The sequence below is a fragment of the Tamandua tetradactyla genome, chromosome 1 (genome assembly GCF_023851605.1).
Source record: "Tamandua tetradactyla isolate mTamTet1 chromosome 1, mTamTet1.pri, whole genome shotgun sequence".
Classification (NCBI taxonomy): domain Eukaryota; kingdom Metazoa; phylum Chordata; class Mammalia; order Pilosa; family Myrmecophagidae; genus Tamandua; species Tamandua tetradactyla.
The window spans coordinates 155,113,248-155,120,367 of record NC_135327.1 but is presented as its reverse complement, the minus strand read 5'-3'; the positions used below and the strand labels follow the sequence as shown (position 1 = coordinate 155,120,367).

Genomic DNA, 7,120 nt, shown 5'->3' with positions numbered 1-7,120 from the left:
ATGGTACCTTCTTGTACTGACTAACTTTATCCTGCACCTTTTATTTTGCTCAAAGATAATATATATCATGGCAAAATAATGTGTCTTAAATATCATAACTAAAATATATCAAAATTTGTGAGCTGTCAATTCAAAAGAGGGGCACACATCACATGCTTTTCACGGACATATTTTAGAGGCCTTCTTCTACTTCTGATAATTTCTGCAGTTATAGTTACTATAGTAAATTAAACCTATTTCCTTTTAACAAGCCTTCAAAACAACCATGATGTAGTTTTTCCCAAAGAATTTCATTCTAGAAAGATCCCAAGGAATTGTTCAGGTTTGCAAATCCCTATCAAATGATGCATCTTCAGTATGTATGACCAAAATCTCTTAGCATGGCTCTAAAGTTCTCCATGACAAAGTAAATGTGTAAAGATATACACTAAACAGATATGAAAGACAACCCAGGCCCCTCTTCTCGGGAGTTAATACCTCCTGAAGTCAGAGGATAACGTATAAAGAAAAAAAAAATGTTGACGACTAATGTTTTCTCAGGAAAATGAGCAAATCTTCCAAAAAACATTTGTTTCGAGTCAAGGGAGGCAATATCTACTACAGATGTTTAAAAACAAAAAGAGAGCTATGCAAACAACTCAACTTCTATCACTGCCTTGTCATGAAAACACCGAATATATGCACCCCCTCCAGCCGTAAGAGCTATTGTCCAATGGATGCTTAAACCTCCCTTCACATGACTTTGCATGAATGCAGAAGTTCTAGAGTGCCCAATACTTCTGCTCATGGGTACAAAAAGTCCCTCAGTGGTCATTAACATTCCCTTAACTCAGTGTTGGTTGAGTTGTTGCCTCACTTTCTTTTCCTGATATTGAATCATAATCTTATACTTGTTGTGAATATGCTTGGCTCCAGACAAATGCTGCTGTTGCTTTGGCAGCTTTCAGGCCCTTTTGTAGCTTCAGCTTGGGCTATACAATCTCAGGGCAAACCAACAGAGATCTGATTTCTATCGATCCCAGCCAAGATATCCAGCATCCTTGGCGATCTATTACTCATCCCTCCATATATGCATCACGTATCCCTACCACAGTCTTGTCCCCAGCTAATTGAAACAGCGCATTTAACTGCACACTACACACACTAATTTAATAATGAGATATTCACAATTATCAGTTGTATAAATTTCCATTGTAACAGCCATATAATTCTTACAATAAACCTGTTGTTTTTACTTCCCATAAGTTCACATATATAAACAGCAAAATATTAATTTATTCTAGATCTATTTAAGTATTAATGGAAAACTAATACAAATCTTATCAATACTTTTTACACTGAATATTTATTTTAAGCTATCCATCACCCTACAATATTTTCATTATTTTTGCAATTTTATATAGGTACCAGTTTTTCAACTCATTTTTTGCAAGAGAACATAGATCAGATCTAGTCAGGCATGAGAATGGAACCAACAGGAGGCTGGACTGAGGTTCAAGTGTGAGAACACGAAACTAGGCATAAAGGTTTGTAAATTGTTGTAAATCAGGGATTAGTCAAGGGTGGAGAAGATCCCAGGTCAAGGCAGCAACTAAATACTGTGGAACTCTCAGTTCTTGACGGTAAGCTGACAATCCAGCAACCATAAAATCGAGGCAGGGGCCAGGAGACCAGTCATAGCCACGATCCTGTAAGGTCAAAATCTGAGAATTCTGATGTCAAAAGAGAGAAGGCAGAGGCAATAAATTCAGAATGCTTAAAGTATGCAAAAATTTCATGAATGAGATATCTGGTTTTGCAAACATAGAGAATGGAGTGGGATTACGTTCAAGCTTTTTAAACAGATAACCTTTTACTTGCTAGCACAAGCAGAAATGACAGGTCCCTAACATAAGACTGTATTATGGGCAAAATTGCTCTCTGAAGGAGCCATTTATTGTGGATTTATTGAACCCCTACTGTGTGCCAGGGACAGTGCTTGGGGAGGTGAATGCAATTAAGACATATAGTACTTATCCTTCAAATTTATAATCCAGTGATGGATACAGATAAGTGAATAGGCAGCTATGTGGTAAGTAAGTGCTATGACATGAAGAAATACTAAGTACTGTGGGGAAAAAAAGAGCACCCGATCTAGATTCCAAAATGAAGGAAAATTTCTAGAGGTATAGAAAGCTGACTTGACACCTTGCATGAGAAAGGAGAAGAGGGAAGAGTATTTTGGGCAGAGAGAAAAGCATGTACAAAAAAGAGGATAAGACGTGAGAAAAAAAAGGAGCATTAATAGAAATACAAATAGTTCAACATGCCTGAAAGAAGCACTGGAGCTTGGGAGACCCACAGGGCATTTAAAGAAGAAAGAACGTTGCATTCATTTTCCTAGGGCTCCCATAACAGAGACCACAAACTGGATGTGTAAAACAACAGAACTTTCTTACCTCACAGTTCTGGAGGCAAGAATATAGAAATCAGTGGAGGAGAATCCTTTCTTATCTCTTCCTAGCTTCTGATGCTTGGATGGCAATTCTTTTTTTTTCCACTTTGTATACTTTTATTATTCCCCCAAGGGGAGTGCACCATTCCTGGAGATACTGCAATACCAGGTCGATGAGTGGAGCGGACGGAGCAAGATCCTATTCCATCCCAACTCCAAAAATCCGTTTAAGATATTGTCCTCAGATAGAGGACGTATCAGATATTAAACTGATAAGAACAGATACTACACTTGATCTTAGCCAAAAGGCCAAGAAGCGATGGATGGCAATTCTTGAGCTTCAATCTCTGGCTCAGGCGGGACATGATGCTCTTCCCTTTGTCTCTCCCCTCACATATCCCCCTCCCCTCCTGTGTCTGTCTCTGTGTCCAGATTTGCTCTTCTTACAAGGACACCTAGTCATGCTGGATGAAGGGCTTACCTAAGTCCACCATAACTCATTTTAACTTGCCTAATTCCATCTCTAATGACCCATCTCCAAATAAATTCACATTCTGAGGTATTGGATGTTAGGATTTCAATGCATCTTTTTAGGGGGTCACAAGTCAACCCAGAACAGACATTAAAGATTTTGTGACTTGGACCTTAGCGATAAGAAGCAGCAAAAGCATATGAAACCAGGTAAAAAGGCTCAGGAAGGTGGAATTCTGGGCTTTCAAAAGTGGCTACAGCAAAATGTAGCCCACTGGAATGTTTCTTAAAAACCATGTATGTATACTAGCTCTCCTCTTTGTCCCCATTCTTTGTGGTTTGACCTCAGATTTGTCCACTGAATAACTCCCCGATATACATTGCTCACATCATACATTTTTTGCGGATGTTAACCCAGTGTCTAAAACTGGACACTCCCTAAACCTGCTTTTGCTCCTAAGAGTTGGTTTTGGCCTCTCATTTGCATTTTTCCATCATCTGATCTTGGTTTTAATTTAACCAGGCCTCAAATATAGGTTTCCTAATATTCCTACTTCAATATGATCTCATGCCTTTATTTATGCTTTATGAATTTATAGATATTCTAAAGTTCAGTTTAAAATTTTGATTGAGCGTCTATTATGTGCCAGGCACTGTGCTATATTATAAGCACCTAAAGGTCACTAAAATAACCCTTACCATGGTGAAACTCACAGTCTCATTCGGCGGACATGCATGAAAGCAAAACTAAAATACAGCATGGTTCATATCAGACAAAAGTGATATATGCACAGAAGCAAAGAAGTACAGAAGACCCTCAGAAAATTTTACTGTTGGCACTTAGAGGCTTCATGTTATATTTGACTTGCATCTGGAAGGATGATGAGGAGTATGTAAGAAGTGAAATCATCAAGTTGAAAAGACTGAAGAATCATAAAAAGAACAGGCAATGCCAGAAAAAGGTGACAAGTAAATTCACTGTGGCTTGTAATGAGAATTGATGAAGCTGAGGAATATTGTGACGTGAGGTTGGGCAGAAAAGTCGGGAATAAATTGTAAAAGTCATAGCCAAGATAAAGAATTTGAATATTTCCTCTAGGTAATGAGTTTCAAAAATATATACTATCCTAACTAGGCAATAATTTGCATTTTTATCTCTTTAAAGTTTAAATACTGGGAGGGAGAGGAATAACACTGACAGCAATGCAGAGGATTGTATTGGGGACAGATTGGTGGCAATGAGTCTTGTCAGGTGTATATCCCAGTAGTTCAAATTAATGACAAAAAATGATGAGTGTTGAGGAAGGCAGGCAGAATTCAAGAGGTATTTCTGCACTAAAATGGGTGAAACACCTAGATTGGGCATCGGTTGAGAAGCTGAAGATAAATGGCTGAATGCTAGAGATAAATAGAGATAAAGGTCACAAATCTTGTGAATTCTTTGGCTGTGAATGTAGAGCATTGGGGCCAAAGTTCACACCCGTTCTTCTGGAATAGGGGAGGTAGATGATGCTGTGTAGGTTACCTTTAGATCTGCCCTGTCTAAAGCTCCTCTGAAACACGCAGGAGGGGGTGCCAAGTAGGCAGAAGGCTATACTAATCTGTAGTCCAAAGGAGAAGCTTAGGTGAGAGATGATTCCAATTTTGGAATTGTTAATGTGGATGGTAATTGAAGTCAGCGTAATGATTCAGGACACTTTTGAAAAGAATGCACAGTGAGTGAAATAACAGAACCTAGGACAGAGCCTTAAGAAACCCCAAGCTTTAAAGCCTAGATGGAAGCAGAATGAGCAGAAGGAGTAGCTGTAGCTGTAGATATAAAACAAAGAAAGAAACAAACAGAGAAGCTGTGATGTCATAGAAGCTAAAAAGAGGTATCAAGAAGGGAATAATCAACAGTGTTGAATAAAATTAAGAGGCCAAGAAAGAGGAAGGCAGAAAATTAATAACATAAAAGTCACTGATGACTAAGCTGAACATATTTTCCTAAATGGTTTGAGGAAGAAGCTTGACTGGAGTAGTTTAAGGTAGTTTGGGTAGGAAAGCAATATGAAAAGTGAGTGCAATCAACACATTCAAAAAGTTTGACTGTGAAGGAGAAAAGATAAGACAAAGCAGTGACGAGTGGGTTGAGTTACTTGTTTTATACTGGTTGAGAATAGAGTAGGCTGATGGGAGGAAGTTGTAGAAGAGTGAACTATGCTGATGAGTAAAATTGTAGAGAGTGAAGGGATATTTGATTATTATTGTCTCTGTCCTCACACAATACCCGTCTTCACTGTTTAGAGATGTCCTGTAATAAAACAAAATACGTTGCGTTCCAGAGGGCTGAGGGTTACAGAAATTGGAGGGGAAGAAGTAGTCAGTAGTTTGTTGTAGGGAGAGAAATTTCTTTCAGGGCCTGAGCCTGTATGAGGAAAAGGGAAGTCCATTTATTTGCTCATGTTTTTCATCTTGAATTGTAAAAACGTAACAGAATAAGAATTTTAGCTCTCTTCTCTAGTTCTATAATACACATATGGATAAAATAGGATCCACTCAGCAGGTTGCAAGCATGTGCCTCTGAACATTAACATTTAGTTAAGCAAGAAGGCACAAAATTGAACCATATGTGTTTTCTTTTAAGGTAATCTGCTTCAGTAGTTTTGTCAGCACTTCTGGAGCCTTTTTCATATGCAGCTTGCCATATTCTTTTATAAATACTGTGTTGAATCATTTTGATGTCATCTATTAAACTCTCCTTGCAAATATTTACTCATTGTTTTATGGGACTTATGAAAATAATAGCCTCTATAATAAGATGTATTGTAACAATGTTAAATCACAAACAGATCTAACAAAGGTATTACATTTCAAACATTCAACACCACTTTAGGAACAGCCATTTAAAACTGATAGGCCTTATACCAAGGTTTGAAAGTCAATAAACATAGGTGAGTTTGGGTGAGATGAAATTCCTAACCCCTTGGGAAAATTCCCTTGTTTCTCTTCAATGGAAAGCAAATCATGGTGGGGGCGGGGGGACTATTATTGATAACCTCCAGAGTGGCTTTACTTTCCTTACTTCTACAATGACACTTTAAAACAGCATTCATGAATATTCTTGACCTTGATGTGGCATTTAACATTTGCAGAGAAACCCTCGGATATATTTCTATTAACATTGAAGAATCTATTTATGTTGGGCCACTCTCACTCTCTTTCTATTTTCTTCAATGCTGTACAACTTCCCTTGTCTTTGCCTGAAGTTTTTAAGCTCTATTTAAGCTAGAATCCTGTGTCCCCACAATCAAATTTATCTCTCTGGAACCTTTCTCTCCCCACCAAGTCCTTACCATGTGCCATGTATGCAGAGCTAATTCAGTAAATGCCTTTTACTTAAGATAGCCACACAAATAGGAAAAAAAAAAAAAAAAAAGACTTTCAACAGTAAAATAAGTAAATGACAATAGTTTTCACATTATAAATTTTTGTAACTTGTCCACTAGAACTCTAAAATTCTTTTCTCCTAACACAAATGAGAGATTATCATACAAATACTGGTTAAATCTATTGAATGTAAATGCTATGCTACTCATTTCTGTCTCAGTTTGTATTTCTTCTTTACTTTTTGCAGACTTATTGCCTGGTTTTCAAAGAAATTTATTTGGTTTTGTACCGATACAGTTTCTCTTAGTCGGTTCCACAGCAGCCAGATATTCTGGTTAGTTTATTCTTTCACATGCTGCTCTGTCAAAATTGCTCACTTACATTTTCTATAGATAACTACCAGCCACGAACAGCATTGCTCTGTAGAAAACCTGCTTTCCATGCTTTCTACACTAGCTGCCATTATGCCGAACACTTTCCTACTTTCTCTGGGAAGTGTCACTCGTGTGTTTCAGCAAATGCCACTGCCCCTTATATCTGGTACACTATCCCTTTATCTGGGCCATTTTACAAGTAATTTCATTTTACATGTCACTTTCTTCCATTTAGTGAAAACTGTTCATTCATTCACTCCTGTCTTCTCTCACCAAGTAATCATTCTTTATCCCAGTACTAAAGTTTTCTAACATATTTTTCTTTATCCTTTATGGCAATATTCTTCATTTGACCATTTCTTTATCCCTTTGCAGGCTGTACCTTCATCTTCTGTGGAAAGCATTCCCAAAAAGAATTACATGTGTCAACTAAACAAAACAAACCTGCATAGCATCTGTTTTTCTGTGTGGA

The 7,120-nt window shown here is 37.6% G+C and overlaps 1 non-coding gene across 1 annotated transcript; it reads right to left on the bottom strand.

Moving 5' to 3' along the window:
• Positions 1-2,566: 2,566 nt before the first annotated feature.
• Positions 2,567-2,755, bottom strand: LOC143653874 (U2 spliceosomal RNA). The gene has a single exon (XR_013161581.1). It is a non-coding gene; the product is annotated as a U2 spliceosomal RNA (small nuclear RNA).
• Positions 2,756-7,120: the final 4,365 nt, after the last annotated feature.